The following is a 26,246-nucleotide window of genomic DNA, read 5'->3' on the forward strand; positions in this document are numbered from 1 at the left end:
TCATTTTGAAGTTCTACTGTATTATTCATTACTAATTAAATAATATATTAATTTGAAATTGAAATATATTAAGTATTTACTACTTGAATATGTCTGTTACAAGCACATATTATAAATGCTACCTATTTGGTTTAAGCGAAGTTTTGCTTATTACACGACTATCTTTGTAATTAATTGTGCGTTTTATTTGGTATCAACATCAATCAACAGTTAGATGTTTTTAATTGAACTTCAATTAAGTTTACATCATTCAAATGTGTTCAATTCATGAAGTCGTCGTGGCCTAACGGATAAGACGTCCGGCACATTCGTGTTGAGCGATGCACCGGTGTTCGAATCCCGCAGGCGGGTACCAATTTTTCTAATGAAATACGTACTCGACAAATGTTCACGATTGACTTCCACGGTGAAGGAATAACATCGTGTTATAAAAATCAAACCCGCAAAATTATAGTTTGCGTAATTACTGGTGGTAGGACCTCTTGTGAGTCCGCGTGGGTGGGTACCACCACCCTGCCTATTTTTGCCGTGAAGCAGTAATGCGTTTCGGTTTGAAGGGTGGGGCAGCCGTTGTAACTATACTTGAGACCTTAGAACTTCTATCTCAAGGTGGGTGGCGCATTTACGTTGTGGATGTCTATGGGCTCCAGTAACCACTTAACACCAGGTGGGCTGTGAGCTCGTCCAACCATCTAAGCAATAAAAAAAAATAAAATAAAAAGTTGAAGAAGTTCCTACCACCAGTAATTACGCAAATTATAATTTTGCGGGTTTGATTTTTATTGCACGATGTTATTCCTTCACCGTGGAAGTCAATCGTGAACATTTGCTGAGTACGTATTTCATTAGAGAAATTGGTACCCGCCAGCGGGATTCGAACACCGGTGCATCGCTCGATACGAATGCACCGGACGTCTTATCCTTTAGGCCACGACGACTTCAAATGTATGTTATGACATTTTTTTATTTTTTTTTGGTCAGGAGGAAATCGCCGGACTTCCGCCCTTTTCTGGGGATACTGGGCGGGGTATGTCAGAGTCGAACTGACTAAAACCTCCTGTCGCTCAACAACCAACGTCCAAACCTCGCATGAGACAGAACTCATGACAAGGCAAAGGGGGGAAAATCACCCCCCCCCCCCTCGGGACGCCGGACTGGCGGTCGTTGGCGCCACGACCACCAGCCCTCTCGGTCGGCAGACTGTCCGAAGCCCGCCTAGATGGCGCCGGTTAGAGTGGGTTACCCTACGGAATACCCCGCTGGGCCAGAACCAGCGTGGGTCGAGGATAGCCGGCCTTCCATCACCCGGATGCTCTTGCGTAAAACGCGTGCAGAGCAGCTTGCACGTCGTCTTCTTAGGCCCCCCTCGCCGGTCCCCAGACCGACATGTGAGGAGGACTCGAAACCCTTAGAGGGCCAGGGCTTGGGCAAGATCCACCTCCCTGGCACCCGCTCGACGGCGGCGGGATTGTGCGTCTCTCACGCGCCCCGCCGCCTTCTTCTGCGAGATGGTGCACTCGCAAAAGTCGAGCATCGCCTTCCACGACTCGTTTTTTTTGTTATGACATTTTTTCAAAATTTTTATTCTTTACTTACCTCTCTTGTAAAATTAATGTCGCTTAAACCAAATAGACTTTCCCCCTTATATATATTATTATAGAACGATATCTATCCATCTAATGAGAACCATTTAAAGTTTAATATTTGGAAAAAATATCATAACAAAAAAACTTCTTCAGCTGTTGGAATACTAAGAAAACAACATTTAAAGCTTTTAATCTACCCTCTAAATTATTATTTTAAACAGTATTATTGAATTATTTATTTCAGTTAATTTGTCAAAGAAAAATCTTTTTTTTTTAAACTAAAGAATTTTTAAAGCTTTTACCATAATAAAGCTTTTTCTTTACACATATACAGGAATAGTTAGTCAACACGCCTTCAAAAACTCATTTAACTTAAATTATTTATGAATTTTCTTACGTCAGCCTATACTGACCCCCTTTTTGTGGTGGGAGTCTGGAGAGATCATCGACCCCACTTAGCTGGCCGAAGTCCGCGGTAAATTTTAAATCAACCCTTTATTTTTTTAGGTTCTATCAAAACGTACAAGCTGCTGTGCTCCCAAGTGTTTGCATAAATAAAATTGAAATTCAGCTACCCACAAATTTGCGATTTGACGAAACAAATATATAAAAATATATATATATAAAAAAAGCATCGTTTTCTTCTTTTTTTTTCCTACCTATGCTGATAGCTGATTGAGAGGCTATTTCAGCTTCGCCGTAACATGTAGGTGAGCTCACGGGGCTCAAACCGGAGTGTTGCTAACACTGGCCCTAACAAGAGCAGTGCTTCGCAGAATCTACCGCCGGATCGGAAACGCGACCCACAGAGAAGATCCGGCGAGGTATCCACTCACCATCAGGTGGGCCGTATGCTCGTATATCTATAATACAAGGGCAATAAAAATATCTATATGGTATACATTGTATATTATGGGGCTATTTCAATGAGAACTGATGTGTAATTTAACTCCTCATTAAGCAGTAATTGTTACCCTGTTAGCTTTAGAAGGGTTTTTTTAATTTTATTGCTTAGATGGGTGGACGAGCTCACAGCCCACCTGGTATTAAGTTGTTACCGGAGCCCATTGACATATACAACGTAAATGCGCCACTCACCTTGAGATATGAGCTCTAAGGTCTCAGTATAGTTACAACGGCTGCCCCACCCTTCAAACCGAAACGCATTACTGCTTCACGGCAGAAATAGGCGGGTTGTTGGTACCTACCCGTGCGGACTCACAAGAGGTCCTACCACTAGTAATTACGCAAATTATAATTCTGCGGGTTTCATTTTTACTACACTATGTTATTCCTTCACCGTGGAAGTCAATCGTGGACATTTGTTGAGTACGTATTTCATTAGAAAAATTGGTACCCGCCTGCGGGATTCGAACACCGGTGCATCGCTACACACGAATGAACCGGACGTCTTATCCTTTAGGCCACGACGTAGGTAATCGTTAATTGAAGTGCTGCTAAAAACATCGAGCTATTGATGCTAGTACTAAATAAAACGGACCTTTAATTACAAAGAGAAATGTCGCGTGTTAAGCGAAGTGAAGCTTAAACTAAACAGCCCACACCTCGATACAATAGATCTATATATTAATACGTGAAGCAAAAACTTTGTACCCATTTTTACGAAAATTGCGCGGACGGAGAAGTATGAAATTTTCCACACTTATAGAGAATATAGAGAAGGAGTGCAGAATGTTGATATTTATTTAAAACTAGCTGACCCGACAGACTTCGTAGTGCCTCAATCGACAAATAAAAGACACATCAGGGGGACACCTCAAAGGAAAAACAAAATTGTTTATTTTTATATAATTCCAAGCCTTTTCATATTTATCCACCTTTTAAACCTTCTCTGGACTTCCACAAACAAGATCAAAATTAGCCAAATCGATCCAGTCGTTCTCGTGTTTTAGCGAGACTAACGAACAGCAATTTATTTTTATATAAAGAGATTATGCATTAATAATACATTAAATAAATAAATAAAAACATTACACACATTACCATATATTTGACACACACGCGCATGCATATTATTTGATTATTGTCAAACTGCTCTTATTGCTTATAGTCTGTGTGGTCAAATTGAGAATAGATTAAAAAATATTGTTTGTCTTTATTAATATTTGTCTAAAGTGTAGTCTTAGCGAAGTCTGTGATTATAGAAGTATAATAAATAAATAGTCTTTGACAATAGAATCATAATAGTATACAAACTATAATTTCAATTAATTATATTCGAATATGAACTACCGGGGGACCACTAGTAAAAATAAAACATTGAGCGAGCATCAAGGTCGTCAATATGACGTCTGTTTTGATTATAACAAAGATATTTTAAAACGGCATAAGCTATTATTCTGGTCTTTTTTTTTTTATGGCTTAGATGTGTGGACGAGCTCACAGCCCGGTGTTAAGTGGTTACTGGAGCCCATAGACATCTACAACGTAAATGCGCCACCCACCTTGAGATATAAGTTCTAAGGTCTCAAGTATCGTTACAACGGTTTTTTTGTTTTTTTTTTTTCGGGCCGGGGGCCGAACCTCCTACGAGGTCCCCGCGCCTAGGGGGCGCGCGGGGTATGTGAGACTCAACGATCTGCAGGTGTTGAGAGCAGATCGCGGGCCCAAGGATTTTAGGGCCCACCCACTAAACGACTCCCCTGCACTCTTACACCCAACGTCCGATCTCTGTCCGGGGTCAGAACCCGTTCAGAGTAGGGGGGTTCCCGCGGTCAACACTACAACCAGACACGCGGCGCCACCCCGAGGACGCCCGACCGACGGGTCGTCGAGGCGATAGTCGACGACCAACGACGTCGGTCTCCGCGGTAGTTACAACGGCTACCCCAACCCTTCAAACCGAAACGCATTACTGCTTCACGGCAATAGGCAGGGCGGTGGTACCTACCCGTGCGGACTCACAAGAGGTCCTACCACCAGTGAAAAGCATTCCCTTTACCACCACCCTGTCTATATCTGCCGTGAAGCAGTAATGCGTTTCACTTGAAGGGCGGGGCAGCCGTTGTACTGTAAATCTGAGACTACGTCTATGTGCTCCAATAACCGCTTAGCACCAGGTGGTATGTGAGCTCGTTCATTGTTAAAATAGTACGGTTCTATGACAATAAGGTCATGAGGTTTGACCTCTAATAGGGTCAGACCTTCACCCGAATATCCTGCGCTTAAATGAATGAATACGTGATGCGGGGAGCTTTTTCGAGTTAAGCCCCTCGTCAAAATTTATGGAGCTTAATTAGGAATTGTTCAAACGCTGTTTCGAGTGTGAGATTCTGTGTAAGTAGATTTAGAAACTTTACGGCCGCTGGTAGAGTCGCTGACAGCATTCTATTCGTTATTATGATATTGCCTTCCATAGCGACAGTAATTAAAATCAACTTTTTCAAATAATTCCTTTTTTTTTATTTGAAGCGTACAACAATAACAACAGAGCGCTCCGCCATAGATAATACTTTTTATTGTTGATAGCTGAGTTCCGCGGTTATTGTAGTACCGCAGGTGACGCCGCGGGGCGAAGCTAGTCTAAAAAAAGTAGCCTTAGTTACTCCTTATATCATCAGCTACCTATAAGTGAAAGTCCCGTCAAAATCGGTCCAGCCGTTCCAGAGATTAGCCGGACAAACAGACAGACAGATAAAAATCTTAAAAAACGTTATTTTGATGTATGTACCGTATATATATTCATATGCACGTAGTAAAAAGCGGTTATTTCAATATTACAAACAGACAATTCAATTTTATTTATATTTATAGATATCAGTGCTGAACTCATCTGATACAATCAGTGAAGCTAAGTAAGAACAGAATCGAATGTAACAATAAGAGAAATCGAATTTTTATACGTGATCTTATTCGATACAGTCCTTTGCAGTAATAAATTATATTACGTGTACTAATGGAGGGAATTTGAAGAAAGCTGACGTGGCTCAAAGGATCCAATGTCCTTTGTATTTTTATTGGGTGTTATCTACTTCTTCTATATTTTTTTCCTACCTATTCTAGTAGCCTCGAGGGGTTATTCTAGATTCGCCGAGCTAGTAGATGAGCTCACACCTAACGACGTTGCTAACACGAACACTAGAAAGAGCCGCGCTTTGCAGAATCTACCACCGGATTGGAAACGCGACCCACTGAGAAGATCCGGCGAGAAACTCAGTGGGCTGTGTCTGTGGGTTAATTAACTCGCCGAGCCCTCCGTCGCAAGGGACGGGTTCGACGAGAACGATGACCGGTGTGTGGGGTAACTAAAAACACCGTTAGTGGATCGGGAGGATCCGAAATGACGTGTTTTGGGCGACGTCGACTATTTACCATTTCGTCCGCAGGATCGTCTATGTAGTTTCTGGCAGCAACGATGAAAGGATTCTCGTGTCGTGCCGCTTTATCGAAGTGCTACTTCTTTTATGCCGTTTCTAGGAAATTCCACGGTGAAGGAATACTCGTCGTAACATCGTCTCCGGTATTGTTGATGCCCATCATCATTATTCCATCATCATCATCAGCCCACAGTCGTCTACTGCTAGACATAGGCCTCTCCTAATCTACAACACTGAGCCGTATGTTCATGGTAGTGGAAAAAAAACCTGTAATCTCTGAAAGGTTTGGTAGGGCATTGCCAGGAAGACAATCCTTGGAAGCATGGGCGACCTAACATTTTTTCCCTACCTATTCGTTGATAGCCTAAGCCTTAGGGGCCCTAAGGGGCTATTCCAGCTACGCTGGGACAGGTAGGTGAGCTCACGGACTCAACCTGAGAGAATTGCTAACACTAGCCATAGCAAGAGCCGTGCTTCGCAGAGTCTACTACCGGATCGGAATCGCGACCCCTTAATGAATGCTTCTGGGTGTAAATCGTCAGCGCAATCGCGGACACTCTAAGATTGCCGTCTAAGAAGAATCTTTATAGTCGCGTCTACGCGTCTCTACTGAGTTATAGACGGATGTGGGAGCGTCCGGGTGTATTGTTAAGGGCTGGGGTTTGGGATAAATAAACGCTCCACCAAAGTACAACTTAAAACTGTATTTATCACTAAGAACACTTACAGAATACTTTAAAATACTTAATTCACTTCTTCCGCTTCACTTCAGGTGATCCGTTCGCTGTTTCGCTTCGAGTAGTTCCGATTACTAACTGACTGTGTAGTGCGTGCCACCTGCAACGCTTTTATAGTCGATACGACATCCCTAGAATCGTCGAGAACATTCCTCACAAGTCGAGCACTTTCGATGCGTTCTTCCGCTATCTGACCATAGATGGCGTTGTACTTCTCGAGCGTTCTAGATGTTACTAGATCCTTTGATATTTATTTCGGCTATTCGACGATAGATGGCGTTACTCTTACCGGCGTAACAATATGGTAACGCCTCTGAAATTGTTATATCATTACTGATGTGCTACCGTGATGACTTAAGGCCAGTTGGGCTGTGAGATCTTTCACCAATCTTAACAAAAAAAGATGTGTGGTGTCGTGGGACACCGGATAGGAACGAAGTTCCTTAAGGTAAAAGCACCTATTACGGAGGTATTTCGCAAAATTTGAAAGTAAGAAAGAAAAATAAGCATTTGTAAGTATTTCTAAAGATGGAAAAAATTTTCATCGTCAAAAATGGAATTTAAATTTCGTATTACTGTTGAGTATATGTTTCTTTTCTAGAACTTACTTATTTAAAAAAATGTTTTAAATAGCCGGGTCGATTTTCCCTAATACGGAGGTATGATTGAGGTCAGAGCCTATTACTGCGGTAGACGGTTCCTAATACAGAGGGTCAGAAATTATATTTATTAAGTTCCGAACATATAATATTTATTAAGTAAATAATATAAATGTGAAGAACTTAAATTGTAAGTTTTGCATTAATTGACCACTTTTAATGAAATTTATAATACAAATGTACCTAGTAAGTATAACAGTGCATTCACACAGGTCGGCTCGGAAAGAAGAGTACATTTTTACCGCGTTTAAAAGTGATTTGGATTGTATTTTAACATGAGAATTGTAGGGAATTTCGAATCTATACATGTAAATAAAATTGGAGTGTCTGTTTATAATATTGAAATAACCGCTTTTTACCACATGCATATAAATATATATACGGTACATACACCAAAATAACATTTTTTACAATTTTTGTCTGTCTGTCTGTTTGTTCCGGCTAATCTCTGGAACGACTGGACCGATTTTGACGAGACTTTCACTAATAGATAGCTGATGATATAAGGAGTAACTAAGGTTTTTTAGACTTAAACTTAATGGTAAACTTAAGGTAAGTGAAGTTTTCGGCTCAATTCAGACATCGGTGGCAACGGCCGACAGCGATGCGAAGGCCTACCCGATCTTGTGGACCGAATGGTAAACAGTCGACGTCGCCCTAAGCACGTCATTACGGATCTTCCCGATCCATTAACGGTGTTTTAGGTACCTCAAGCACCGGTTACCGTCCTCGCCGAACCCGTCGCTTGCGATGAAGAACTCGAAGAAGAAATCAACCTATAGACGCAGCCCACTGAGTTTCTCATCGGATCTTCTTAGTTGGTCGCGTTTCCGATCCAGTGGTAGATTCTTCGAAGCACTGCTCTTCGTAGGGTCAGTGTTAGCAACACTCCCGGTTTGAGCCCCATGAGATCATCTACACGTCAAGGGGAAGCTGAAATAGCCTGCCAAGGCTATCAGCATTGGTAGGAGAAAAAAAAGGTGCGAAGAGCACTTTCAGCTTTGAAAGAATTTTAAACTTTATCTACATTGTTTTATAGATCAGTATCGCTTGAAAGGATAAAAATGTTCGGTGGCTGATGCGGCGGCCGCTGCCACTGCTGTCTGAATAGAGCTATACATATTTAAGATGAACAAAATAGAATTACTTAATGGTAAATTTATTGAGGACTGCTTAGGAACAAACAAACAAAGCATTTGCTTGACCATCTGTGAATGTTTCACAGATGGTCATCTGTGAATGTAAACAAAAGATAAGAAAGTTTAATAGTTTTATGAATGAGTCTTTGTGCTTTTACCGACTCAATAGAAATATCTGTACGGGATTTCTGGGAATCTGTCATAAATGGTTCATAAAAACAAATCGCTATACCCGAAATTGACGCTATAGTATCCAAAGTCGCTCTTACCGAATGAATTTCTTATGAAAGTATGCTTTAAATTCAAGGGACGTAAGTTCGACGTCGCTATAACCGAGGTCGTTATTAATGAAATCCACTGTATTTAATAATAACCTTTCACTTGTACACTATTCCCCTCTTATACATCGTATTTCTCTCTGAAAAGGGTTTGCTGGAAGAAAACTCATGAAGAGTTAAGCTCGCCTTTGTACATAGTATTTAGACATTCTTTAAATCTGTTTTTATTGTATTATCTTTTTGTGTAAAATAAGTATAAATAACCTTTCTATTATTTCTATGGAATCCTAAAACTTGTAATTTTATGTTCTATGAATATGACCGTAATAGGAGATCATAGAACCTAACACAGAGTTACCTGGAAATAACTACCACCGTAATAGGAAAACTACTCGTATTTTTTTAATCCTAATTCTGACCCATCAAAATTTCGATAAACAAAGAATGTAAATACTTAATCAAACGATAACAGTTTTTTGGCCCAGATGTGTAAAACTCAAGTCAACAGTTATACAAAATAATTGATTTGTGATTAATTAAAATACACCTTCCTATTTTTACCCCTTCTAAGAAACCAACATTTTGCACTCGACAGTTTTCATATTTAACTAGATTTTTAATGAATAATACATACCGCAGAATATGGTTTCTAATTTACAAGATTAATAATTATTCCAACTAAACTTGGAACTAATTCAATAACTTAATAAATTGAAAGTTATAAACAATTAAATATGCCCAGTATATTTCCTGTTTCGGAGTTATACCACCGCATTAGGATTAATCTATAAAATTCGTACCGTATTACGGCGGTATTTTGTTTCTGATTTTTTGAGTAAAAAATGAGTTACATATATGAAACAAGCTATTTAAAAAGTAAGTATAATAGTAGGAAAATGCTACAAATAACACATTAACAAAGTTGAACGACTTATTAATACAAAAAACTTAGTTTCTAAATATTAGTGTACTTATTTTTTTGTTCCGCGTTTGTATGGAAACTCCTCTCACGTTGATGCCGTGCTACAAACTGATAGATCTTGTAGTGTTGTTTATATGCTACACTTGAAAATGTCAGTTATGTTATGAAGTAATAGATTTAGAATAAATAGATTCCGTTTTGGTGAGCTTAAACTGAATAAAACAAGAATAAATGTCTAAAATAGAAATACCACCGTAATAGGAAGCGATTTTGACTACCGCCGTATTAGGAGCTTTTACCTTATTATAAAAATATTAATTTAAAGTTCTGTTCGAGGTATAAAGAACATAAAACTGGAGGTTTCACAACAACCCACGGTCATTCGGTAACGTGTGAACTTATTGTGGTACACTTCATTCACGGTTTGTTTGCATAAGAGTTAGTGTATTGCGCAAACGAACGCTCTGAGATCGTGGTCAATGAATGATAAAAAATATGTTATTTTTTGTACGTTATTACAAAGTTAAGTCGTACACTGTGTGCATTACTCATTTGTACGTTATTACAAAGTTAAGTCGTACACTGTGTGCATTACTCATTTGTACGTTATTACAAAGTTTAGTCGTACACTGTGGGTATTACTAATAAAAATCTTTTTTCTAGATTAGGGTAGCCCTCCGCATCGTCCCATAAGGTACTTCGTTCCAAAAAAAGAGAGAAATATCGGTGAGTAAAATTTTCAAGTTGACAATTAATTAATTCAAATCAAACAAAGCCACAATTATCATTTTCTCGAATATCCGTGACGGTGAGGGCTCGTGTCGGTGCGTATTATGCCATCGCCGACCCGCCGGGGATCCGGTCAGCCGTGTAAGCAAGAACGGATGTACCGGAGACTCGACATCCGGGACCGATCCGGTACGAACCGGATACGGTCTGATGGGTTTTTTCATTCTTTTTACGATAATTTTATGGCTTATTGACTTGGATCGAATGTGTTAATTTAACGCGAGATAACATATGTTTTTTTTTATTGCCCTCGTAAGCAGAACGAGCATACGGCCCACCTGATGGTGAGTGGTTACCGTCGCCCATGGACTTCAGCAATGCCAGGGGCAGAGCCAGGCCGCTGCCTATATGTTTACTTAAGTAGCTCATGTATAAGATTTAAGTAGGTTAAGTGTATATAATATACTAGCTTTTACCCGCGACTTCGTCCGCGTGGAATAGTTCACAAATAATGCTTTATTTTAGAACAGATTTGATTAGCATAAAAGACATTATAGTGAGCCAACCTTAACGTATAGACATATGCTGTCGCGGAATTTTTATTAGATCTTTTAAAGGAGAACAATTCTGTCATACATTATTTTAGCGAAATTTTAACCGTTTCTACAGAGCACGCAGCGGAAGCTCTCAAAAGGGAAATAAGAACCCGATTTTGAAACATTATTTATTGGTGCTCCGCTTGTGTTGGTCTTAGCGTGATGTTGTATAGCATATAGACTTCCTCAATAAATAGGCTATCTGACACTGAAAGAATTTTTCAAATCGGACCAGTAGTTCCTGAGATTGGCGCGTTCAAACAAACAAACTCTTCAGCTTTATATTATTACAAGCAGCGCACGCGATGTAAAGAATATTTTAGGTATTTTTTTACACCTTGCGTTACATTACTGGAATTTTAGTGAAGATTCTTAATTAAAAAAAAAAACAATTTTACCTATGTCACTCGGGAATAGTGTAGCTTCCAAACAGTGCAAGAATTTTGAAATCGGTTCATTAGTTTCGGAGCCTATTCAATACAAACAAACAAACAAATCTTTCCTCTTTATAATATTAGTATAGACTACTTAATTCTATCGTCAATAGTTTTCGCAGCGCACGCGATGTAAAGAATATTTTAGGTATTTTTTTTACACCTTGCGTTACATTATTGCGTTTTAGTAAAGATCCCTAATTAAAAAAAAAAAAGATTATAGCCTATGGGAATAGTGTAGCTTCCAAACAGTGAAAGAATTTTTAAAATCGGTTCTGTAGCCTATTCAATACAAACAAAAAAACAAATCATTCCTCTTTATAATATCAGTATAGACTAGCGGGTGTTCTCGCTTCGCTTCGGAAACTGTAATTTATTATTAATTTCTCCACTATTTAATGGATGTTATTATACATATAAACCTACCTCTTCAATCACTCTATCTATTAAAAAAAACCGCATCAAAATCCGTTGCGTAGTTTTAATTTTAAGGATTTAAGCATACACAGGGACAGATATAGGGACAGAGAAAGCGACTTTGTTTTATACTATGTAGTGAAGTATAGATAAGTTTATAAAAGTATTTATATGTACTAGAGGTCCCGCAGTAGTCGAAATTCGACTATAATTAATTGGAATTGTAAGTTTGTACACTATTATGACTGTATTTTATACTTCTATAATCACAAATTTCGCCAAGACTACACTATAAAAAATATTAACAAAGACAAACAATATTTAATCTATTCTCAATTTGACAACAGACGTCAAGAACAAAAGTTTGACAATAAATAGTATGCATGCGTGTGTGCGTCAAATGCATGGTATGTAGTGTGTGTAATGTTTTCTTTATTGATTTAATGTATCTTTTATGCATTATTTAAAAAAAATATTAGCATTGTGCACTTCTTCTCTATATTCCCTATAAGTGTGGAAAATTTCATAATCCTCCGTCCGCGATATTTTCGTTAAAAGGGATACAAAGTTTTTACTTCACCTATTAATATATAGATAAGCGCCTTTAACAACCTTTAACAATCTAAGCAATAAAAAAAAATTCAATAGCACAATACTACCCACCCGCTCATACTAAAAATCTATTCGAATTTTTTTTATTTACTTTAATTAAAATAAACGACTTCGCGAAATATATACTAGCGCGTCAGAAGTTCACGTGTTTTTCGAAAGCTCACCGCCACGGCCCCGAGGCGAAAGCTTTGTGCTCCGAAAGCTTTCGCCGCCGGCCGGTGCCCTGTTTTGACAGCTTAACTGTATTTATGGCACGCTTATGTTTGAATACGTGTTAATGAAAACAATTATGAAAGCTTCATTGTGGATCAAAGTAGATGATATGAAAAACTAATGCAATTATACAAAAAACAGAGCAGGCTTAAGAAGTACATTAAAAGCTCTTTATTCGGGAAGATTAAGTTGCGTGAATACATCGCGAATACAGAAACACGTAAATGGTAATTAGCATATTGTTACGCGCTGGGGTTCGGGATAAATAAAATTTCGCCAAAGTACAACTTAGAACTGTATTCAACACTTAGAATACTTCACAAGCACTTCACACAAAACTCTCAATTCGCTTCTTATTCGAAGAAGATGGACGAGCTCACAGCCCACCTGATGTTATGTGGTTACTGGAGCACATAGACATCTACAACATAAATGCGCCATCCACCTTGAGATATAAGGTCTCAGTATCGTTACAACGGCTGCCCCACCCTTCAAACCGAAACGAATTACTGCTTCACGGCAGAAATAGGCAGAGCGGTGGTACCTACCCGCGCGGACTCACAAGAGGTACTACCACCTGTAAAAATGAGTAGTATTGTCATATAATGATAGTAAGAAACGCCTAATTAAAAACTAAAAGTGATTTTAATTATATCTGCAAGCGTGTTGAGTCGAACCTCCGCCAGCAAAATCGATTAGAATAAACAATGGCATTAGTCTTGATTGGAAGCATTCTTTGAGCTTTGCATGGATTGAGCCGAAGCTCTTTCATTCAGCTTTTAATCAACGGCTTAATAAGCTCGGCTTTGTGAACAAGAAGAGGACGCTTGAAACGACAATAGCTTCCTGTGTATCAATCCAAACTGTGTTATAATAATTGTAATAAAGTAATATATGGCAGGTGTGGCATTTATATTATTTTGTACAGGTCTAGATCAGAGGTCGGCTCCGAAAATACTGAACCGATATGAAAAATTCTTTCACTGTTTGGAAGCTACACTATTCCCGAGTGACATAAATAGGGATTATTATTAAAACTCCAACAATATAACCCAAGGTGTAAGAAAATACCTAAAATATTTTTTACATCGCGTGCCCTGCGAAAACTATTGATGATAGAATAAAATGATGTACTACGACTTTGTAGAACACATTATTATTTACAAAAAGTGTCAGGCGTCAGCATATGTCTAATTATTATAGTTATGCCGCCATAACTATTCTTTTATTTAAAAAAATAAAATATTGAAATTTTTGTTAAAGACCCGAGCGGAGCCGGAGGGGGCCGCTAGTTATTATTATAACAGAAGATTTTGGAACAGTGGAAGTTTTATTTTATGCGCTGCTATCCCTATATTACATTAATAATAGGAAACAGTCGTTTACTCATGGTAGTTACGCAGAGGAAGTGTGAAAGTAGCCCCGGTAATTAACAAATTAAAGAGTAGACGGTTAGCGTGGTGTGGACATGTGACGCGTAGAGAGGAGATGCATGTGACTAGAAGATGTATGGAAATGGTAATGCAAGGTAGAGGGGGAAGAAGTCGACCGAAGAAGACGTGGACGGAGTGTGTGAATGACGATATGCGGGAGAGAGGAATGAGTGTTGAGATGACGGCTGATAGAAGAGAATATAACCAAAAAAATTAGCTGTGCCGACCCCACCTAGTGGGATAAGGTAGAGGAGAACGTGTATTAGAGAAACGATTTAGCTCGCTTTCTCCTTCTGTCCAAGGTTGAGTGGTTAGTGAGACGCTCTGTCTATTTTCTCACTCTCGCTCGTCCTAAGTTGTATCTTTTCTCTCCAGCCGTAACGAATCTGCCGCGATTTAAATTTTACCCTCAACGCGCTCAAGGAAGTTAAACTTCAAAAAAAACTCGTGTCATCACTTGCGGGATTCGAACTTCGGCATAGTTGTGTCGCTTTAGACACCGGACGTCTTATCTTTTAGGCCGCGATAGCTTCTATTATATAAATACTTGGATAAGAGAATAGCTGAAGGCGACAGCGCGTTCCCTAATACTATTTGTTACGTCTTGAGTCCCCGGTAAATCAGTTTATCGGAAAATTACCGCTTCCATATTCGCGATTCGATGTTGTAATTTAATAATCTCGCATAGTATCTACTTAGCTATGGTGCTTTTGCGTTTCACGGAGTTTTTTAAAGATTCCACTGTGACTGGTGGTAGGACGTCTTGTGAGTCCGCACGGGTGGGTAACAACGCTCTGCCTATTTCTGCTGACTTGTATAGTTAAAAAATATGCAACATTTAAAATTTCAACAGTATTTTTGTTACAATTTACGTAGCAAATGTTTCTTTCCTTCATAATTTATATATTAATACGTGAAGCAAAAACTTTGTACTCCTTTTTACGAAAATTGCGCGGACGGAGGAGTATGAAATCTCCCACACTTATAGAAAATATAGAGAAGGAGTGCAGAATGTAAATATTTTTTTTAATTATGCATTAAAATACATTAAATAAATAAAAAAACCTAACGCACACTACCATGTATTTGACACAACACATAATATATTATTTTAAACTCTTTGTTTATTGTCAAACTTTAATTAACGTTTATAATCTGTGGTCAATTTGAGAATAGATTAATAATGAACTTTTTGGCGGGTACGCGAGGAGTGAAGTTGTGTGATTTGTTTTATTTTGTCTATTTAGTGTTTCTTCAGGTTTAAATGTGTAATAACGGTGGTTTATTAACTGTTTAATATCTGGAAAATTAAACAAAGCCGCTGGACGTAACTTCTCGGGATCCTCCAAATAGTCCACTTAAAATATCTCAGTAAATAATCACCATTTTGCTGAGATTATACTTCATCCCATATCATTTCATCTCATGTCATTTCATTTCGTTTTCATTTCACTTCATGCTGTTTCATAATAATCATTCATTTCATTTCATAATATTATCATTTTCATATAAAAAAGTTACGTATCATTAAAATTAAAATAAGACTTGACCTAAAGGTCTTAGTTACCAGGTCATAAAATCCCTTAAAAAAAATAGATTAATAATGTTTGTCTTTAATATTATTCATCTTGGCGAAATCTGTGATTATAGAAGTACTTTCATAATATTATAGTATTTGACAAAAGAACTATAATTAATGTTCAAACTTATAATTTCCATGAATTATAGTCGATTTTCGACTACTGAGGGACCACTAGTTTAAATAATACCTCATAAATAATAACAATCCTCCATAAAATTTAACCTCATTTTGAACTGAACATCGTATTGTCTGGACGTGCTAATAGGTACTAATCCATTTCCATCCGATTAACAAGTGCTGATTTTGATTTGATTATTTGTTAAATCGTTCTTAACACATCCAAAGAGTGCACACTTAGTACTATTTCCGTGATCGCCCATGGTCATCACCCAATTCGTTAACGAAAGCCCGAAGTGTCTGCCGTCATATAGAGAACGTACAAATAACAGCGTGGTCATTTTTAAGTTGAATTCTTTGCCGTTACAAAGGGCCCTGTATTTCAGCCTACTATAATTTCGCTGATAACATCTTTAATCGCTCGTACAGTTGTTTAATAATATATCGTGATCATTAGCTGTATTGGGAATTAGACTAGGAGCTAGAATACAAGTGAATGACGTTACTGATTTATAGTTCTTTTTCATAATCATGGATTCTTTTTTTTTTTTATTGCTTTTAAATATAAATTTAATATAAAATTATATTAATAATAATAATTATTTTTTAATATAAAATTATAATTTGCGTAATAACTGGTGGTAGGACCTCTTGTGAGTCCGCACGGGTAGGTACCAATACCCTGCCTATTTCTGCTGTGAAGCAGTAATGCATTTCGTTTTGAAGGGTGGGGCAGCCGTTGTAACTATACTGCTACTTTAGAACTCATATCCAAGATGGGTGATGACATTTACTTTGTTTATTAGATGTTTATAGGATCCGGCAACCACTTAACACCAGGTGGGCCGTGAGCTCGTCCACCTATCTAACTATCTATGCAATAAGAAAAAAAAAATTACAATACTTGAATTACTTTTTGTTGTTTATCAATAAAACAAGAATTTTGGTTTGTGCCACTTCAATTCTAAAGCTGCGATATATCGAATTGTGTTTCGTGGTAAATACACGACGAAGACGAAGTCAGCCGATTGCAAATTCTAAAAAATCGATGTGCAGTATTTATTGTCTGGGACTGTAGCTATAAATACATTATTCAATACTTATAACCGACAGTGACCACTTAACATCATCTGGGTCTTATGCACGACGCGATTAACAATCTGTATTCAAACTCCTGGACTAAACGTAATTAGGTTAAGAGTCATGTCTAATAAAAAATTTATTAGTATCGATCGCACGCGTGTCGAACACGGGTCAAGCTCCGAACTTTAAAGTCCAACTAAGCTTTTGTATTAAAACTTTTTCGGTACGATCGAAAGCTCCGATCGTTTCCGACGAGTAAGCTTTTGTTAGTTTGACCTGTATTTATATTTGTTTTGCCATATTTCAAAACGTCCGTTAAATAAGTTCCAGAGAAAATTATACACGCGTCAAGGACTTATGATGATACATTAAATTTATGGCTTCAACCTAATATAATTATCAAAATCACTCAAATAAAAAACATTCTTAGCTTCGCGAATTGATATCCAATTGTTTTAAAACAGTGAGCAAAATTATAATTTGCGTAATTACTGATGCAGTAGCTTGGGGGGAATCAGGACGCTCTCCAAGTCAAACACAAATTTTCAGCGGATTTTCTTAGGGTAATCTATCTACTTATCTCTATATATAAAAATGAATTGCTGTTCGTTAGTCTCGCTAAAACTCGAGAACGGCTGGACCGATTTGGATAATTTTGGTCTTGAATTATTTGTGGAAGTCCAGAGAAGGTTTAAAAGGTAGATAAATATGAAATTGCTCGGAATGAAATAAAAATAACAATTTTGTTTTTCTTTTTATGTGTCCCCCGTCGGACTGATTTCCTTTTGTTTGTTTTAGCTTAGATCTTTTATTTATCGATTGAGGCACTACGAAGTCTGCCGGGTCATCTAGTACTAATATATAAATGTATAGTTGTTTTTACGGATGTTCCGTTATAACTACTGAACCATGCATCCGATTGACTTGAAACTTGGTATCCATGTAGAAAATACATGTACTTAATGGATAGGTAATATTTATATGAGTGTTGGACTCCCTACACCAGTTGCGGGGGCATTAATGATGAGAATCTTTGTGGGGGTGAGAAATAATAATGTTAATTTTAAATGCCCAGCGAAGCGGACGGGTACAGCTAGTATGTTATATATTTACAACAAAAAATAATATATGCAGTATATCCGTAATCTAGCACCCATATCACAAGCATAAAGCTTAGCTTGGGGCTAGAGAAAGCTGTGTGAAAATGGCCGTGTATTCGGCACCCCAAAAGTTACATTGTAAGATTATTTTTCTAGAGTACTCAGTAGCTTTGTTGACTCGAAAGTCCTAAAGTTTCGTTACATGGACAGAAAAGCTCAGCCGAATTGGCAGTTATCAAACTTATAAATCGGTGCTTTATTTCCGTTGATGAATAAGCTCAAAGGTTTTTTTGTCGCTCCTTATCTGTTAATGGGAATTTGATCTTTGACTTAAATATGTAAAAGTCCTCTACGTAGAAATTAAGTTTATTTTTATTGCTTAGATGTGTGAACGAGCTCAGCCCACCTGGCGTTAAAGGTTACTGGAGTCTATAGACATCTACAACGTAAATGCGCCACCCACCTTGAGATATAAGTTCTAAGGTCTCAGTATAGTTACAACGGCTGCCCCGCCCTTCAAACCGAAACGCATTACTGCTTCACGGCAGAAATAGGCAGGGCGGTGGTACCTACCCGCGCGGACTCACAAGAGGTCCTACCACCAGTCACAATTTTATATTCATACATAAAAGCCATAAAACGATTCAGAAAGATAACAGCGTAAGATAATTTTAGGTGAACATACATCTCTCTGTCTTCTGTTGTCAAGTTTTGCGAAGATATCGAGAGGTGAAAGGCAGTATTTGGTTTAAGCCACATTTGCAACTGTACAGGAGAGCCATTTAAAGTTTAATATTTCGAAAAAATATCATAACAAAACAAACTTCATCAGGTATTCGAATGGAGTAAACTTAATTGAAGTTCAATCAAAAACATTGGACTGTTAATGCTGATACCAAATAAAACGAACCTTTAATTACAAAGATACATAGTCTTTTCGCATTAAAAGTGTACAATTTCCAAAAATATTCGAAATTGAGTTAATATGCGGAATCAATTGGTTATTACCAGTATTGTTCTCATAAATTTTTTTTTTAAGGGATTTTATGACCTGGTAACTGAGACCTATAAGTCATGTCTTATTCTAATTTATATTCATATTTTTATGAAAAATGATATTATGGAGTGAAATGAAATGAAGATGATTAATTTGAGACATTAATCAACTGGGATGAAATTAAATGAAATGAAATGAGATGATATGGGATGAAATATAATCCCAGTAAAATGGTGGTCATTTACTAAGATTTTTCAGTGGACTTTTTGGAGGATCCCGAGAAGTTACGTCCAGCGGCTTTGTTTCATTTTCCCACATTTGTGCACTTTCACAGATATTAAACAGTTATTAAACCACCATTATTACACACTTAAACCCGAAGAAACGCTAAATAGACAAAATAAAACAAATCACACAACTTCACTGCTCGCGTTCCCGCCAAAAAGTCATTTTTCTCATAAATACTGTCAAAAGAGCGTAGTTTAGTTTTAGTTTTTTTTATTTTTATTTAGCTATATTTTGACTGCCATTAACAAAATTAATACATAATTTTATATTACTTTAAAAGACAGATAATGTAATTGGTAAAAAAAAAAAATTTTGCAAAGATGATTAATATTAAAAATATCAAATGTTTTAAATCCTTAAAACACTCCTCTAAAATTAGTAAGTTTTGAGATTGTACAGTTTAAATGCAATAAGACGAAATGTCGCGTGATAACCGGGATGTCGTTTAAATCAAATAGTCTGTCACCCGTCAAAATGATTGGGGCCGGTGACATTCTCCTGTCCTCAATCCCTAAGGGCGCACCGATTCAAGGATTTTCGCCCACCGATTCAAGGATTTTCGCGAGCGTATTCCTTCGATTTCTCGCGCGGTTCATCGCGCCTCACGTCTGCTTTTAAAGTGACAGCTGTCAAAAGTGATTATCCGAATCCAGTAATGGGAAATACGCGCTTCAATATTATGATTCGATATAATGTTGCGACACACTGAGGTCGCCATTGGCAATCGAAGATAAAGTCTAAAACACGCCGAATGATTATGAATTATTATGTTGTACATCTGGGCGTAATCTAAGCATTAGGCTGCTTGTTATGCAGGAAAAAAATGAAAACATTTAACTTTTGGGTATCTATTAAATAATTTTTTCAATAAAGGCACGTGCATGGTGATATTGCGTTTGTTTTTTTAATTGCATTTGTCAAGTGAACGAACTCACGGCCGGTATGGCTTTAAGTGGGGTCCATAGACATATGAGAAGGAGAATGCGATGGTTAAGTCGCTGTCTCAGTTATTATAGTACAATGACTGCGCCACCCTTCAAACCGAAACGCATTACTGCTTCACGGCGGAAATAGGCAGGGCGGTGGTACCTACCCGTGCGGACTAACAAGAGGCCCTACCACCAGTGATTACACAAATATTTTTTGCAGCTTAAATTTTTTATTACACGCTATTATTCCTTCACCGTGGAAGTCAATCGTGATTTGTTAAGTGCGTGTTTTTGATTAGAAAAATTAATCACTTCGAATGATATGAGAACACTGTAATGTGTAAAACGTAAAAAAAAAAACATTGCCCTAATAGGCAGACGAGCATACGGCCCACCTGATGGTGAGTGGTTACTGTCGCCTATGGACTTCAGCGATGCCAGGGGCAGAGCCAAGCCGCTGCCAAACCTTAACTACTCTCCACAAGCCTCGTTTGAAGAAGGACATGTCATAGCGCTCGGGAAACACCGTGGAGAGGAGCTCATTCCAAAGTCGGATGGTACGTGGCAAAAAAGATCTCTGGAAACGCACTGTGGATGAACGCAGTGGCTCCAGGTAGTATGGATGAACTCTGCTCCGGTGGCGGGCGGTGCGATAGTAAAAACGAGATGGTGGTATCATCTCGAACAATTCCTCAGAGCACTGCCCATGGAAAATACGGTAGGTACAAAATACAGAGGGAACCGAAGTCCCTCCGCAGACTCAGAGGTTCCAAACAATCCGTGAGAATGGTATTATCCGAACGGCCCTCCTCTGTATGGAGTCAAATGGAAGAAGCTGGTATTTGGGAGCCCCGGCCCAGAGATGGGAGCAGTACTCCACGCGAGGCCGGACTTGTGGACGCAGTGGCTCCAGGTAAAGGTATTTTAATTGCCTTTAAGAATCGCGAATACCGAAGAAGGCACTGGAATAATTTCTCGTTAAACTTTTGTAATAATCACATGTTTTCCGAGCGCAATACAATTTCGAAAGATTTACGTAATACCGTTGCTTACACAGCTTGCCACGGACAATAACAGTCGACAATGCTATTTATATACCGATTCTCCGTTTTAATGGCTATTTATTATATTTATATACCGAATTTACAATATCGCGCTGACTACCGTCAAAAACAATTGTGCGTCTTGGGACGCCAGATAGAAGTGATAACTTAAACTAATCTAAGTTGAACTTTATTGTTGAAATTGTTTAACTTGAGAGAAGCTTAGTTCATGACTTAAATCTTATGTATATTACTACTATCTGACCCGGCAGACTTCGTAGTGCCTCAATCGATAAATAAAAGACCTGAACTTTTGTATGAAATAAACTTAAAACAAACAAAATAAATCCGTCCGACTGGGGGACATATCAAAGGAAAAAAACAAAATTGTTATTTTTATTTAATTCCGAGCATTTTCATATTTGTGTACCTTTTAAACCTTCTCTGGACTTCCACAAATAATTCAAGACCAAAAATTTGCCAAATCGGTTCAGCCGTTCTCGAGTTTTAGCAGGACTAACGAACAGCAATTCATTTTTATATATATAGAAGAAGGTAGATGATAATGTCAGAAAAATTGTAATATAACTTGAAAGAGATATATATATATATATAAATAGTTAGAAGTTACATACGTTCTTAGTACCGCTACTGTATGCGTGAGAGAAAGAGAAGGCCGACAGACTGGCGCCGTAACGCGTTACGTAACGCACTTTAAAAAAACTGTAAAAAGCCATTACAAACCGTAAATAACTTTAATTGCGTCGAAGGGTAGTGAAAGAACCGAAATAATGCTATTACGCGTAAATTAAATTAAAAATTACCGCTTCGTACGCCATTTGCGACGTAAGACATCGTTTGTACACCCCGCGATGGTGATGTCCAAGAGCATCATTGACCGACCACCAGCAGATAAGTCGAATACTGACTGTACTATGCATCTCTGCCGATAGTACATCGTCAGCGCTAATACATCACAATATACCTAGTCAGGTCATAAATTCTGTCACATGTTTAATGTAAAATAATTGAAACAAGTTTATTCAGTAACCATTCATACACCAAAATGAACTTAACAAAACATAGACTCTTATGACACTAAAGTTGCAACGCAATAACTGTAACACGGTCTTCTTTAAGCGTCCACTCCATATTTAAAAATGAGTAAAATTCTAAAAGTATACCTTTTTTATTTTCATGAACAATTCGAAATTCGAATTCAATAATTTTTTTTGTGGCCAGTATTCTAAAAGAAAAGTTTTTACTGTGTAACAATACTTATGACCTGACTAGTTATATATAAATAGTTAGGAATTACATACGTTCTCAGTGCCGCTGTCGTATGCGTGAGAGAAAGGGATGACAAGACCGGCGCCGTAACGCGTTACGTAACGAAGCGGCTTACCCTGGTTTTTCCACTGGTGGTAGGACCTCTTGGAAGTCCGCACGGGTAGGTACCACCACCCCGCCTATTTCCGCCGTGAAGCAATAATGCATTTCGGTTCGAAGGGTGGGGTAGCCGTTGTAGCTATACTGAGACCTTAGAACTTATATCTCGAGGTGGGTGGCGCATTTACGTTGTAGATGTCTATGGGCTCCAGTTACCACTTAACACCAGGTGGGCTGTGAGCTCGTCCATCCATCTAAGCAATAAAAAAAATCCTCCCATAAGAAGTTAGCGCTTCAAATTTTTTTATTTTTAACAATTATTTCTCCTTCATACACGTTATATTGGGCGTATTTGCCGGTTAAGAACGCACTGGTTCTTTCAGTAGATACCTTTGCCTTGGACTTTTTTTTTTTATTGCTTATATGGGTGGACGAGCTCACGGCCCACCTGATGTTAAATGGTTACCGGAGCCCATAGACATCTACAACGTAAATTCCGCCACCCACCTTGAGATATGCGTTCTAAGGTCTCAGTATATTTACAACGGCTGCCCGACCCTTCAAACCGAAATGCATTACTGCTTCACGGCAGAAATAGACTTACCCATGCGGACTCACAAGAGGTCCTACCACCAGAAATAAGTAGACAGTTAATAGATAAATAATTACTAAATCTATATTTTTCTTCTTTAGATCTATCTTCTTCTTTATTAGATATTTAAATAGATATATTCGCAATATGATTTGATTTATTAGCTAAACGCGGTCATTCCAGCTACGGCCGGACAATTAATTATTATAGTAATTTATACAACACTCAAATCATTAATTATTTCGTAATAGATTTAGGCTTAATGTTTGAGCAGGTGAAAATTAAATGTATTTGTTTTGAAATCATCACACGCACACAATGTACAGTGACCTCGCGTTCTTTGAACGCAACTAGCTCAGAGCTGATTAGAGACAATGAGATCTAAACAGTTCTTTTTTATTTAAAATCTAGCGACCCGCCCTCGCTTCGCTTCGGAAACATTAAATGCTATTATTCATAGGCGAAGCCCGCCTCGTTGCACGCGGTACGACAATAACTGCGGGTGACGCCGCGGGACGAAGCTAGTCTAAAAAAAGTAACCTAAGTTACTCCTTATATCATCAGCTATCTATTAGTGAAAGTCTCATCAAAATCGGTCCAGCCGTTCCAGAGATTAGCTGGAACAAACAGAGAGACAGACAAAAATTGTTAAAAATGTTATTTTGGTGATGTACCGTATATATTCATATGCATATAATAAAAAACGGTTATTTTAATACTACAAACAGACGCTCTAACTTTATTTATATGTATAGATATGCTGATAGCCTTGAGAGGCTATATTAACTTTACCATAGCGTGTAAGTGAGCTCTGAGCTCAAACCGGAGTGTTGCTATCACTGGCCCTAGCGAGAGAGGAGCTTCGCAGAATCTACCACCGGATCGGCATCTACGCGACCCACTGAGAAGATCCGGCGAGAAACTCAGCGGACTGTGTCTGTGGGTTAATACACTCGTCGAGCCTTTCGTCGCTTGCGACGGGTTCGACGAGGACGGCGACCGGTGCTTGTGGTACCTAAAAGCACCGTAAATGGATCGGGAGGATCGGTAATCGGTGCTCCCGTGTGGCCGCACTTACCGCGCGAAACGCGGCTCTGCTGCTCAGAGCTCAGCGGGCGCTCGCAGTGAGGGTCATCAGGGGGTACCGCAGCATCTCTCAGGATGTGACCTGTGCCCTCGCCGGATCCTTACCGTGGGACCTCGAGGCCGAAATCTTGGCCGCGACATACCGACGGAGAACACAGTCCTCGACTCGGGAACGGACACCCGGCCCGTCGGCTGTCGATCAGTGGAGGCGAAACCTCGTCGCGGTGTTGGGGCAGGACCTCTCTTTGCGGGCTCTCGTCGCCCGTATGGTAGAGGACCAGAGTTCGTGGGAGGCCATGGCGGGGTTCTGTGATTTGGTCATGGCGCTTCGTGAGGCTGAGGAGCGCGAAAGGGAATGGGATCACTCTTCGGCTCCTCAGCGCAGAAGGCGGGGTGGACGGCGCATGCGAAAGGTCGCCACTCAGCCCTCGTAGGGACTATCAAGTGCCGGGTGCGGGGGCGCCCGGCTGTTGGTCCGGTGGTGAAGCGGTGCAACGTGGCTCCTGTGCGCCGCTCACGGTGTGTCTCCCGAGACGAGGTTCTTTGGGATTTTCCCGGGGATGAGACCTCGCCTTAACATTAGTACGGGTACCAGCTAAGGCGAGGCCTTCGGCGTGCACCGCGGTACCGTAAGTTTCGTGTAGTCAGTGTGGTGGAGCTCGATGGGGTTTAGTCGGTAGTCGTTCTGCGGGGCAAGTGCTTCGCGCGCCTTTTTCAAAGGCGTAGTCTCCTGTGAGAAATTGGGGGAGGTGAAGGACCTCGGCCCTTCTCTTCTCCCCTTCTTCCTCTCAGGAGGCGCCGAAGTCCGACATAACCCGGTCCGTTACCCCTCTCGACCGGGTATCTGTTGAACATTTGTGCGACAATAGTCACTCGTATTTATAGTAGGAATTGGGGGTGGCTTAATCATGAATTCTCTTGAATACCGTCTTAAGCAGTTGTTGACATACGTAACAATAAGGAAACAGTTAACTTTAACTAATCTTAATTAACCAATTAATGACGTTGCGCCGATTATTTTCTCTATATATATATAAAAATGAATTGCTGTTCGTTAGTCTCGCTAAAATTCGAGAACGGCTGGACCGATTTGGCTAATTTTGGTCTTGAATTATTCGTGGAAGATCAGGGAAGGTTTAAAATGTGAGAAAATATAAAAAAGCTCGGAATTATATAAAAACAAACAATTATGTTTTTCCTTTGATGTGTCTTTTATTTATCAATTGAGGCACTACGAAGTCTGCCGTGTCAGCTAGTACTAATATACAAATCTACAGTGGTTTTTACGGATGTTCCGTTATAACTACTGAACCACGCATCCGATTCACTTGAAACTTGGTATCCATGTATAAAATACATGTACTAAATGGATAGCCTAATATTTATATGAGTGTTGGACTCTCAACACCAGTTGCGGGGGCGTTAATGATGAGAATCTTTGTGGGGATGAGAAATAATAATGTTAATTTTAAATGCCCAGCGAAGCGGACGGGTATAGCTAGTATATCCATATAAGCACAACACCAGACATTCAACACGAAATATCCGAAACTATAATTTCGGTGCAATTTAAAATATTTCATGTTGGCGCTTATTTTTTTTTTTCTTTTTATGATTGAAGGATTACTGGTGGCCCGGAGGCCTTTCCAGTTTCACCAGGACAGGTGGGCGAGCAAAGGCTCAGCCAGGAGGGGTGGGATTTGCTAACAGCTGCCCGAGCGCCTCCGAAGGAGACCTAACAACTCAAGAGTAGCTGCTTCGCGAATGAATCTACTACCGGATCGGAATCGCGACCCGCTGAGAAGATCCGGCGAGAAACTCAGCGAGCTGATTCATGGGTTAGGTTGCACGGCGAACTCTTTGTCGAGTTCGACGAGTACGGTTACCGAGGTCCCTAAGCCTGCTCCTAGAGCTGAAGGCGTCTAGTGCAAAGGTTATTGGATCTGAT

At 39.1% G+C, this 26,246-nt stretch overlaps 1 protein-coding gene across 1 annotated transcript in view; it reads right to left on the reverse strand.

Moving 5' to 3' along the window:
- Positions 1-26,246, reverse strand: part of LOC101735646 (1-phosphatidylinositol 4,5-bisphosphate phosphodiesterase epsilon-1) — a 150,219-nt gene that overhangs the window by 110,120 nt on the left and 13,853 nt on the right. The gene's annotated exons all lie outside the window — the stretch shown is intronic.

The sequence above is a fragment of the Bombyx mori genome, chromosome 24 (genome assembly GCF_030269925.1).
Source record: "Bombyx mori chromosome 24, ASM3026992v2".
Lineage (NCBI taxonomy): Eukaryota > Metazoa > Arthropoda > Insecta > Lepidoptera > Bombycidae > Bombyx > Bombyx mori.